Genomic DNA, 14,587 nt, shown 5'->3' on the forward strand with positions numbered 1-14,587 from the left:
AAAAAACCACAACATAGGGACATAAAACTGTTCTAAGGTAACTATGTTAGCTGTCTAATCAAATTTTTATTAAGATGTTCACATTGCATATTAAAATTCCTCAGTCCATTAAAAACATGCTATAATATCGCTAAAATAGTTCACATTTTACAGTAAGAGTTAGCTCCCTTGCATGGGTGTTGTCATGAACCGATCACCTGTTTACGCGTGTCGTATACAGGTGTGCTTAATGGACCGTGACTCGACTGAACTGTTGTATTCAATAAAAATGTACTCACAGTTGACCATATTTTTTGTCCTTTGTATAGATCTATTTGAAATCTTAACGAGAGTGACATTGCCAAGTGAAACATGGCCATGCTACGATTTGTAACCGTTACACGGAAGGACAAAGAAAGTCTGGTCAGGGACAGACCTGAGTTTGCTGAAGCAAACAAACTTGTAGATAAATTATTAAGTGATGAAAGATCTATACCTCAGAAGAAAAGGGGAAGTTATCCTATGTATTCGCCAAAGCAACGCATGGACAATGGAAAATATGCTGCAGAATTTGGAAACGCTGCCACCGTGAAAATTTTTCGCCACTAATGGATAAAAAATTAAACGAGACCACTGTACGGGGATTCCATACAGCATTTACAAAAGATATGTCTGCTCAAAAAAAAGAGAAAGCTGGATTTTTCTAATGAGGAAAATTCCAACACTGATTTGAGAGAACTTACTCCAAAGAAAAGGGGGAGAAAAGTTCTACTCGGTGATTAGTTGGACAACAAAGTACAGGATTATGTCAGGGCTATTCGTGACACCGGAGGAGTGTTAAATACGGCAATAGTGAAAGCAGCAGGTTTGTTCTATATGAAACATATGTACGCTAAAATTTGAATTACAGGTTGTGAAAACGTTAAAAATGAAACACGCTAAAAATAAAACGTGTCATTTTGTACAGAAAACGCGAAATTTGGCATACGCTAAAAAAAACCCGATATACGGTTTCACAATGAAACCTATTAAAATATCTCTGCTTACTTTTCGCACGGTATAAATTCCTCTGTAGTAATTTTGAAACAGTCTGTATGGTTTTCGTTAACCATACATTTAGTATCCGATTGTGTGAAGTTTAACCACCCACTCCGTATCGACAGTTTTGACTTCCAACGTGATTAAAAACGAGGAATACGTGGCATTAAACACGAAACAAAACAAACAAGAAATATCTTTTAAAAAAGATAAACGACATAGTTTTAATGCTGGTGGTTATAATGTAAAACTACTGGTGAAATAAATCAATGAACTAATGCGTTTCAGCACGGATAACACAATTACAAAAGTGTATATCAGTTTGAATCATTTTTGGTGATAAGAAGACTGTATTTGAATCAGGAATATAATTTTATTAATGTGTCATTTGAATAGATACATCCACTTATCAGCTTGCATTCAATCTTAACTTTGTTTCGTTTTTAACTATATATCTGCATTTTGCATTTACCGCTACATTGACCAATCACATACTTCATCTTGACCAGTAACGCCACCTGTCGTGTCATATCTGGGGCCAAAAGAATATTATACGGCTATGCCGAAAAATTCTAGAGAGATGCAGGTAATGTCGAGGATGAGGCTGAGTTGAGAAATATATGCCACAAAACCAGTATATTGTCCGGTTAAAATCCGCACAACACTGATAAACAAAACTGATCCCTGGGCTGAGAAACTTTTTCAATAAACACAACTCGAATACACATCCGTCCGACAGTCTGTGGTATACCAACAAACCACTAGCCCAGAGGTTAATTTCTAAATTCATGGCAGACATCTTACAAAGGTTCCGGTCTGGAGAAGACATATACCACCCGATTGTTACCAGCCACTTCCATCCACGCTATGGCAGAGTCTGATTACTCCACACGTAGGTATCATCTTGGGTCAACGAGACGAAGCATCCATCAGATCATACAGTCGTTTTCGGGTGCCCAGAAGAAAGCTTCTCCATCATATCAATTAGTCAATGCCTGATATAGTTAGTCACCAAACCTAGAGCACCTTCTCCATCATATCAATTAGTCAATGCCTGATATAGTTAGTCACCAAACCTAGAGCACCTTCTCCATCATATCAATTAGTCAATGCCTGATATAGTTAATCACCAAACCTAGAGCTCCTTCTCCATCATATCAATTAGTCAATGCCTGATATAGTTAGTCACCAAACCTAGAGCTCCTTCTCCATCATATCAATTAGTCAATGCCTGATATAGTTAATCACCAAACCTAGAGCTCCTTCTCCATCATATCAATTAGTCAATGCCTGATATAGTTAGTCACCAAACCTAGAGCTCCTTCTCCATCATATCAATTAGTCAATGCCTGATATAGTTAGTCACCAAACCCTTACAAACAGCAATTCGTCATCATTCACGGCAGGATTTCTGTCGCACTCCGTTTTCCAAGGGTGCCATTTTAATTTCAAGCACTGACTGTTTCTTTGGTATCACGCCAATCAGGACCTGTGCACAAATGTGAAATTAGTGGGAATGCGCAATGACTATTTTCGTTACTGTTTTGACTTTTCCCCAATAAAATATCAATTGAATATGGTAGAATTAACTAAAGTATAACGATAACAAAAAATATGTTTGAAATATCTTACATAAATCAAATAAAAATGGGGTGTTACTGTGGAACTATATCTTGTTTATCCCTGTAGTTGACAACCTTTTCCGCCAAACTTGAATCAGCTGTTTAGCGATTCCATCAATTGTCCGGCTATTCCATTTATTCGTATAACGCCAAGAAAAAAGAATGCCTAACTTTGTTAGGTATATAATAAGTCTGAAAACTGAAAAAAGGTCGAAATGTAAACATTAATAAATATTTCTTTTGGAGTATGTGGCTTTAAATCAGTTCCACATTATGTCAACCATTTACGATATAACTTCCATATCTGACATTGCGTTTCTAATTGTCGCAAGAATTTTGCATTGGTACTACATTGGTACTACATTGGTACTATATTGGTACTACATTGGTACTATATTTGCAGACCTGCTGACTTTGACCTTGTTAGGGTGGGATTTTAGGCTACCCCAAATAAGGGACAAGACTCAGTAAAGGGAAGCAACTCGTTTGCTTGTATGTGTCTGAACATAAAATTAACAACACATATAGCGTGAATCTAAAATTAGTGGTACTCCTGATGTCAGTAGCATTGATACAAATAAATTAGTGGTACTCCTGATGTCAGTGGCATTGATACAAATAAATTAGTGGTACTCCTGATGTCAGTAGCATTGATACAAATAAATTAGTGGTACTCCTGATGTCAGTAGCATTGATACAAATAAATTGGTGGTACTCCTGATGTCAGTAGCATTGATACAAATAAATTAGTGGTACTCCTGATGTCAGTAGCATTGATACAAATAAATTGGTGGTACTCCTGATGTCAGTAGCATTGATACAAATAAATTGGTGGTACTCCTGATGTCAGTAGCATCGATACAAATAAATTGGTGGTACTCCTGATGTCAGTAGCATTGATACAAATAAATTAGTGGTACTCCTGATGTCAGTAGCATTGATACAAATAAATTGGTGGTACTCCTGATGTCAGTAGCATCGATACAAATAAATTAGTGGTACTCCCGATGTCAGTAGCATCGATACAAATAAATTAGTGGTACTCCCGATGTCAGTAGCATTGATACAAATAAATTAGTGGTACTCCCGATGTCAGTAGCATTGATACAAATAAATGAGTGGTACTCCTGACGTCAGTAGCATTGATACAAATAAATTAGTGGTACTCCTGATGTCAGTAGCATTGATACAAATAAATTAGTGGTACTCCTGATGTCAGTAGCATTGATACAAATAAATTAGTGGTACTCCCGACGTCAGTAGCATTGATACAAATAAATTAGTGGTACTCCTGATGTCAGTAGCATTGATACAAATAAATCAGTGGTACTCCTGATGTCAGTAGCATTGATACAAATAAATTAGTGGTACTCCTGATGTCAGTAGCATTGATACAAATAAATTATTGGTACTCCTGATGTCAGTAGCATTGATACAAATAAATTAGTGGTACTCCTGATGTCAGTGGCATTGATACAAATAAATTAGTGGTACTCCTGATGTCAGTGGCATTGATACAAATAAATGCAATCATTTAATAGAGTGGGTCTGTCACACATTCAGTATGTACAATTCGTTCAAATACTCATTCGCCATCTGTGCTTTCTTAATATACGATTTAAAGTCAAGTGGGGGCTGGCCGAATTGTCCTGTTTTAAATTGACCTTTGTTTTAACTCTGATCTAATATCGTGTGTGTTTTTAGTTTAGTCGTATGTATATAGATATGGATGAAGGTAGGGTACGGCTTATCCATCATGTATAGATAAATAACATTCTACTGTACCAGAATGCATCTCAAAGCAAGCTTTTATAAATGTCATTACACACATACATAATGTCATTACACACATACATAATGTCATTACATACATACATAATGTCATGACACACATACATAATGTCATTACACATATACATAATGTCATTACACACAAACATAATGTCATTACACATATACATAATGTCATTACACACATACATAATGTCATTACACACATACATAATGTCATTACACACATACATAATGTCATTACACATATACATAATGTCATTACACACACACATAATGTCATTACACACACACATAATGTCATTACACACATACATAATGTCACAACACACATACATGATGTCATTACACATGCAGAATGTCATCACACACATACATAATGTCATTACACACATACATAATGTCACAACACACATACATAATGTCATTACACATATACATAATGTCATCACACACATACATAATGTCATCACACACACACATAATGTCATTACACACATCCCAAAATAGCATTACACATACATAATGTCATCACACACATACTTAATGTCATTACACACATACATAATGTCATTACACATATATATAATGTCATTACACACATACATAATGTCATTACACACAAATATAATGTCATTACACACATACATGATGTGATTACACACATACATGATGTCATAATACACATACATGATTTTATTACACACATACATAATGTCATTTTACACATAATAATGTCATTAAACACATACATAATGTCATTACACATATATATAATGTCATTAGACACATACATAATGTCATTACACACATACATGATGTCATTACACACATACATAATGTCATTACACACATACATAATGTCATTTCACATACATGATATCATTACACACATACATAATGTCATTAAACACATACATAATGTCATTACACACACATACATAATGTCATCACACATATACATAATGTCATTAGACACATACATAATGTCATTACACACATACATGATGTCATTACACACATACATAATGTCATCACACATATACATAATGTCATTACACACATACATAATGTCATCACACATATACATAATGTCATTACACATACATGATGTCATTACACACATACATAATGTCATTAAACACATACATAATGTCATTACACATATATATAATGTCATCACACATATACATGTCACAGCACACATTCATAATGTCATTACACACAAACATAATGTAATTGCACATAAACATAATGTCATTACACACATACATAATGTCACAACACACATACATGATGTGATTACACACATACATAATGTCACAACACACATACATAATGTCATTACACATACATACTGTCATGACACACATACATACTGTTATGACACATACATAATGTCATGACACACATACATAATGTCATTACACACATACATAATGTCATGACACACAAACATAATATCATGACACACATATATAATGTCATAACACACAAACATAATGTCATTACACACATATATAATGTAATAACACACATACATGATGTCATTACACACATACATAATGTCATGACACACAAACATAATGTCATGACACACATACATAATGTAATAACACACATACATAATGTCATTACACACATATATAATGTCATAACACACAAACATAATATCATTACACACATATATAATGTAATAACACACATACATGATGTCATGACACACATACATAATGTCATTACACACATACATAATGTCATTACACATACATAATGTAATTACACATATACATAATGTCATTACACACACATACATACATAGTAGCTACACACATACAAAATGTCATTACACACTTTTTTACTTTAAACATATTTATTGTCCAAAATAGGCACCAAGGATTTGGCACACGTTATGAAGCTATCTCCTATCAACAAAACATTTTACACAATTGATGACATGGACATTTACAAAGTCAAAGTTTAAATAAGTCAATTTTACATAATTATGCAAATAGTGATGTAAAGATAGACTTGCATGTTTAAAATCTCTTGTTGGATTTGATGAAAGCCTGCACATGTTCGAACACATAATTATTTGCATCCAAATCCAAGTCTTCGTTACCAAAAAGTAACAAATTAAGATTAATTTGTATATTCAAATAATTTAAAGCATTAAACATATCTGAACGGGCAGTGGAAAAGTATTGACACTCGAAAAGGAAATGGTATGCATTTTCACAAAAATGCCCACAATATGCACATTGTGAGTCTTGAACTAGATTTACATGGAAGAGGTCATCTTTAAGGGAGCTGCCACGGTGTCTTAGCCTAACATGTATAATGTTTAATTTTCTTTCCCCATAACTATAGAAATAGGGCTGAGTTTTGGGAACATTTTGGGAGAGAACTAATTTAAAAGATGATAGAGTTAGGGATTTGATAACATCATCTAAAGAGTTCCAGTTACTTAATGTAGAAGGTAAGAAAGATTTGTGTGCTGCAGAAAGTCGATAATTTGGAATCCTGAGGTTTTCCTTATTTCTTAAATCATATGGATTGCTATTGATTGCTATCACCTATTGTGGGGGATAACACATTTGATAGATAGCTTGGAGTCAAATTACTGTTCATCTTGTATAACAACTGCAGTTTTCTGCTGGCGCTTCTATCACAAAGAAGTTCAAGTCCTGATTCAATATATAAAGATTCATTTTTCGCATAAGACGGTATAAACCAGTTATAATTCTCGCTGCTTCGCGCTGAGCCCGCTCTAACCTTTCTGAATCTACCAGAGAGCAACCGTCCCAAACCCCACACGCATATTCCAGGACAGGTAATATAAATGATTTATAAATTCTTAATAGAACATCACGCTTTAGCATATACTTAATTTTCCTTAAGACATTTATTTTTTTCATTACTGATTTATAAACTTCATCAATATGATCAGACCAATTTTGCATTTGAATTGAAAGTGACTCCAAGGTGTCTATGGGAACTACTGATTTGAGCACTTTTCGTCATCAATTAAATTAAGATCATCATCAATATCATCAGAATTTGATATAAAAATAACCCCAGTTTTGTCTGGATTAAAAGTAACTAGCCATGTTTTTGACCACCTATTTATTTTTTCTAAATCTCTATTTAAAGCTAATTCTATTTCTCGACAAGTCGATGATTTTTTGAGATAAGTATCATCAGCGAATAGACGAGCTGCTGATTCTAGTTCATCTGCTATATCATTTATATAAATGAGAAAAATAATGACACACATACATGGTGCCACTCCAAGTTTACCTGGAGTCCAAACGGAGTGCACTCGGAGTGCACTTTGTGTAACCTTTAGTCTACACTCAACTGTACCTTTGATAACTCCCGTGAGTAACGAGTGGTGCGTAACGTTGGTTGTTGCCTGGCAACTGTCAGCCAAAATGCCGATAGGTACGAATAGCTAGTGAACAACTAATCACGATATATGTATAGCAATACAAGTATGACATATACCGCATTATAACTATTTTTTGTGAAAACAAAGCCATCTACCCTTACCATTCATTGAACTGATGTTAACACTTTACCTGTAGACTCATTGTCAAATTTACCTGTACGTATACATTTCATAAATAGATAACCACGGCGATATAATACGGTTGATTAAATTCTCTTTGTCTGTTGCTTGTACACATTACTCATATAAACACTAATTTAGCAAATCTACATGTACGTGTTCGTCTGACAATTTAAGGTAATATTTTCCGGTTTCGAGACAGAGGATCGATAGTACACAACACACTGAATCAACATGGATAGGATGTATGGATATGTAAAAGTTGAGGAATTTATAAACTTATTGAATAGATTATATGGTGACTGTCTACTTACAAGTTACGACTGTATTGTTCGATATACCGGCTGTTTATACTATTCGGAATTCCTTAGTCATTTAACAGCGGAAGTGTTCCGAGTACAGGTAATTTGGCTCGAATATGGCACGTGCGGATTGCCGCGGTTGTCAAAAAAGCCGGTACACCTGTGTAGTTCGCCAGTCAGATGGAAAGTCTTTATAGGACTGCCTGGCTCAGCTCTCCCCGACTCACGTAGTCAGATGGAAAGTCTTTATAGGACTGCCTGGCTCAGCTCTCCCCGACTCACGTAGTCAGATAGAAAGTCTTTATAGGACTGCCTGGCTCAGCTCTCCCCGACTCACGGAGTCAGATGGAAAGTCTTTATAGGACTGCCTGGCTCAGCTCTCCCCGACTCACGTAGTCAGAATGAAAGTCTTTGTTAGACTGTTATGGTAACACTCACTGTCAGTAGTTTTGTGTACTATCGTTATAGTATGGCCATGTAGATGCTAGTTTACTAAACTCCTGTCATGTTGTCCTATAGCATTGTGTGTGTTGAGTGTGTGAAAGAATTGTATAATTTGTCCCTGTGTCTCTGTATATTTTTACATAGTGTTTAGTGGTACCCTAATAAAACTACCTGAACTTTATATATCTTTGTGTTTATTTGCCAGACTTCAAGTACAAATTATGACCCAGAATGTAAGACCCTGACGGACCCAAGATCACCGAACCTGGGTATACATATTTTAAAGGTGTCGGTTTGAGGTGAAAAGCCGATCCTTTTACAGATATAACATAATTATCTATATATACCGACAGGTAATATTTATTCTCAACGCCAAGTTAAAACCCTAGATTGAAGGGAAATCGCTAAATTTTAACCCGGCCAAATTTAACTTTCATTTTTCACGACCAAATCGCCAAATTTTATGACCGCTAAAATTTCCCACTATACAGTATGATATCACTATGCACACTTACATTTATTGTTACTATTCACACCTACATAATGTCACAATGCACACCTACATAACGTCACTATACACACCTACATAATGTCATAATGCACACCTACATAACGTCACTATACACACCTATATAATGTCACAATACACACCTACATGATTACACAATACACACCTACATCATGACACAATACACACCTACATAATGTCACAATACACACCTACATAAAGTCACAATACACACCTTCATAATGTCACAATACACACCTACATAATGTCACAATTAACACCTACATAATGTCACAATACACACCTACATGATGACACAATACACACCTACATAATGTCATAATGCACACCTACATAACGTCACTATGCACACCTACATAACGTCACTATACACACCTACATAACGTCACTATACACACCTACATAACGTTACTATACATACCTACATCATGACACAATGCACACCTACATAATGTCACAATACACACCTACATAATGTCATAATGCACACCTACATGATGACACAATACACACCTACATGATGACACAATACACACCTAAATGATGACACAATACACACCTACATAATGTCACAATACACACCTAAATAATGTCATAATGCACACCTACATGATGACACAATACACACCTACATGATGACACAATACACACCTACATCATGACACAATGCACACCTACATAATGTCACAATACACACCTACATAATGTCACAATACACACCTACATAACGTCACTATGCACACCTACATCACGTCACTATACACACCTACATAACGTCACTATACACACCTACATAACGTTACTATACATACCTACATCATGACACAATAAACACCTACATAATGTCACAATACACACCTACATAATGTCATAATGCACACCTACATGATGACACAATACATACCTACATGATGACACAATACACACCTACATGATGACACAATACACACCTACATAATGTCACAATACACACCTACATAATGTCACAATACACACCTACATCATGACACAATACACACCTACATCATGACACAATACACACCTAAATAATGTCATAATGCACACCTACATGATTACACAATACGCACCTACATGATGACACAATACACACCTACATAATGTCACAATACACACATACATAATGTCATGACATACAAACATAATATCATGACACACATATATAATGTCATAACACACAAACATAATGTCATTACACACATATATAATGTAATAACACACATACATGATGTCATGTCACACATACATAATGTCATGACACATACATAATGTCATTACACACATACATAATGTAATTACACAAATACATAATGTCATTACACACACATACATACATAGTAGTTACACACATACATAATGTCATAACACACAAACATAATGTCATTACATACATACATGATATCATGACACACTTTTTACTTTAAACATATTTATTGTCCAAAATAGGCACAAAAGATTTGGCACAAGTTATGACAACTTATGAAGCCATCTCCTATCAACAAAACATTTTACACAATTGATGACATGGACATTTACAAAGTCAAAGTTTAAATAAGTCAATTTTACATAATTATGCAAATAGTGATATAAAGATAGACTTGCATGTTTAAAATCTCTTGTTGGATTTGATGAAAGCCTGCACATGTTCGAACACATAATTATTTGCATCCAAATCCAAGTCTTCGTTACCAAAAAGTAACAAATTAAGATTAATTTGTATATTCAAATAATTTAAAAGCATTAAACATATCTGAACGGGCAGTGGAAAAGTATTGACACTCGAAAAGGAAACGGTATGCATTTTCACAAAAATGCCCACAATATGCACATTGTGAGTCTTGAACTAGATTTACATGGATGATATCATCTTTAAGGGAGCTACAACGGTGTCTTAGCCTAACATGTATAATGTTTAATTTTCTTTCCCCATAACTATAGAAGCAGTGCTGAGTTTTGGGAACATTTTGGGAGAGAACTAATTTAAAAGATGATAGAGTTAGGGATTTGATAACATCATCTAAAGAGTTCCAGTTACTTAATGTAGAAGGTAAGAAAGATTTGTGTGCTGCAGAAAGTCGATAATTTGGAATCCTGAAGTTTTCCTTATTTCTTAAATCATATGGATTGCTATCACCTATTGAGGGGGATAACACATTTGATAGATAGCTTGGAGTCAAATTACTGTTCATCTTGTATAACAACTGCAGTTTTCCTCTGGCCCTTCTATCACAAGGGAGTTCAAGTCCGGATTCAATATATAAAGATTCATTTTTCGCATAAGACGGTAAACCAGTTATAATTCTCGCTGCTTCGCGCTGAGCCCGCTCTAACTTTTCTGAATCTACCAGAGAGCAACCGTCCCAAACCTCACACGCATATTCCAGGACAGGTAATATAAATGATTTATAAATTCTTAATAGAGCATCACGCTTTAGCATATACTTAATTTTCCTTAAGACATTTATTTTTTTCATTACTGATTTATAAACTTCATCAATATGATCAGACCAATTTTGCATTTGAATTGAAAGTGACTCCAAGATGTCTATGGGAACTACTGATTTAAGCACTTTTCGTCAAAAATTAAATTAAGATCATCATCAATATCATCAGAATTTGATATAAAAATAACCCCAGTTTTGTCTGGATTAAAAGTAACTAGCCATGTTTTTGCCCACCTATTTATTTTTTCTAAATCTCTATTTAAAGTTAATTCTATTTCTCGACAAGTAGAAGATGATTCTAGTTCATCTGCTATATCATTTATATAAATGAGAAAAATAATGACACATATACATGGTGCCACTCCAAGTTTACCTGGAGTCCAAACGGAGTGCACTCGGAGTGCACTTTGTGTAACCTTTAGTCTACACTCAACTGTACCTTTGATAACTCCCGTGCGTAACGAGTGGTGCGTAACGTTGGTTGTTGCCTGGCAACTGTCAGCCAAAATGCCGATAGGTACGAATAGCTAGTGAACAACTAATCACGATGGGGTGTTCTCTGAACGCCAACATTTTTTAAAACAATAGGTAGGTGTTGTTTCAGGAAACAATGGGAGGGTAATTATATACTGCTTCATATAAGCTGTGTATTTTTACCTGTACACTCACCTGAGATTTACCTGTGTTACACACAGCATACAGCAGAATTGTATTTACTTTTTTCCCATTTTCTTAGAGCACACATGCATGCATTCAACAAATATGTTATCTATGTAATAACAGAATTTGTTCATAATTGTACTTATATATGACACTTAACAGTTCCATCATAGCACTAAATAGCAGTACCAGCACTAAAAAATCTAAATCTACATTGATCAATATTGTACACATAAACATCTTATTAGTACTAATCTCGGAAATACATATATTAATATGATAAATGGAAAATGCCTGTTCATATTCAATTGGAAATGATTAAATGTCTATAATAAAAAAGCCTTACATAGAAAAAGTTAGCATATCTGAAATAAAAACTTACATGAAAAAAAAAACCCAAAATATCTTAAATAAAACTGTGCATAAAGAAAGTTGAAAATGAATGGACACACATGTACCTCTCAACAAAGGCAATATAGTAAGTTTGAGGGAGATATGATGGAGCACCTACGGAAAACCAATCCACGTTATTTTTACAAAATAAAACGATTAAAAAATGCAAGAAAAAACCCATTCATCAACTTTTGAAGATTGTTATAATCACTTTAATGGCTAAGCAACCAACTAACCCTGACCCGTCTGATTATGACCAGCAGTATACTTATTTACATGTTGACATGGACTATCAATTCAATTCAATTCAATTCTATAGATCTCTGTTTTTGGAGCTTGACCATGATCTATCTCAAATAAAATTAACAGTTCTATCACAGCATTGAGAGTCTCTATATTACAAGGAAGCTAGTGACATTTTAATTCAAGCCCTGCTTACTATTTTTAACAATGTATTGGACTCTGGTGGAAATGGAGGCCTTTTACGAAAGGCATGTTTTTTGACGGAAAGAAACTAGAAGTTATGGAACCGTTTACTTAATTGTTTTTCCTCCCAATTGTGTATACCCAGTATTATAATGTAATTAAGTACTGGTTCAAGCTTTTATGTACTAAGACCTGCATTGAGATATTAAAATATATTATTGACATTGCCAGCAAGATATGTTTATATTTTTAGAGAATATTCCTCAAAATGTAATCTGTATTGACATTTAGTTGATGATATAAATCACTACAACGTTATTAATATATATATACACCAAAACGTAATAGAATTGCTTTGAGTAGAATATACTCTGAATTTTGAAACTCGTTGATATAAGTGAACGTCTGTGTAGAGTTTTCAACTCTGGTGACATCGAAGATGAATATTACTCTTTGTAATTTGTCAAATTTTCAAGTCCTTTATAGTGAGAGGTAGCCAATAGCATGGGACCACAGTAGTCATTAGTAGTTATTAAAGGTGTACCTGGTTTTACATTAGAATTTATATATACATGTATATATATATAGCTGCATATTATCAGTAGTGAAATGATATATATATATATAATTACAATTAATTCAAATAAAAATATATATAGTCTCAATTAATTCAAATTATCTACATGTCCATATGATAATTAATGTGGCAACGAGAGAATAAAACTATTCTATTTATCTAAATATATATGTATTTTAAAAATAAGTATAAATGATTTTCTAAGACTTTAATAAGATAACATAAAATCATAATTTTGAACATAAAGATAATTTTCATGCATAAAATATTGTAATGTCGTTTTAAATTAGAAAACTCAGTTATCAAATAAAATAAATATTTTGATGTACATGTAAATACATGATTTTTGATTATAAATCCTTAATTTCACCTTCAGGTAGTATCAACAGGTAACATTTACAGGTGAATGACCTGTTGGCATTGAGACTACTTTTAGGAAAAAGACTATAATCGCTATCAAAACAAACTGCCCTACAGGTAAATTCAAAATGTTGGCGTTCAGAGATACACCCATCACGATATATGTATAGCAATACAAGTATGACATATACCGCATTATAACTATTTTTTGTGAAAACAAAGCCATCTACCCTTACCATTCATTGAACTGATGTTAACACTTTACCTGTAGACTCATTGTCAAATTTACCTGTACGTATACATTTCATAAATAGATAACCACGGCGATAAAATACGGTTGATTAAATTCTCTTTGTCTGTTGCTTGTACACATTACTCATATAAACACTAATTTAACAAATCTACATGTACGTGTTCGTCTGACAATTTAAGG

The sequence above is a fragment of the Pecten maximus genome, chromosome 14 (assembly GCF_902652985.1).
Source record: "Pecten maximus chromosome 14, xPecMax1.1, whole genome shotgun sequence".
Lineage (NCBI taxonomy): Eukaryota > Metazoa > Mollusca > Bivalvia > Pectinida > Pectinidae > Pecten > Pecten maximus.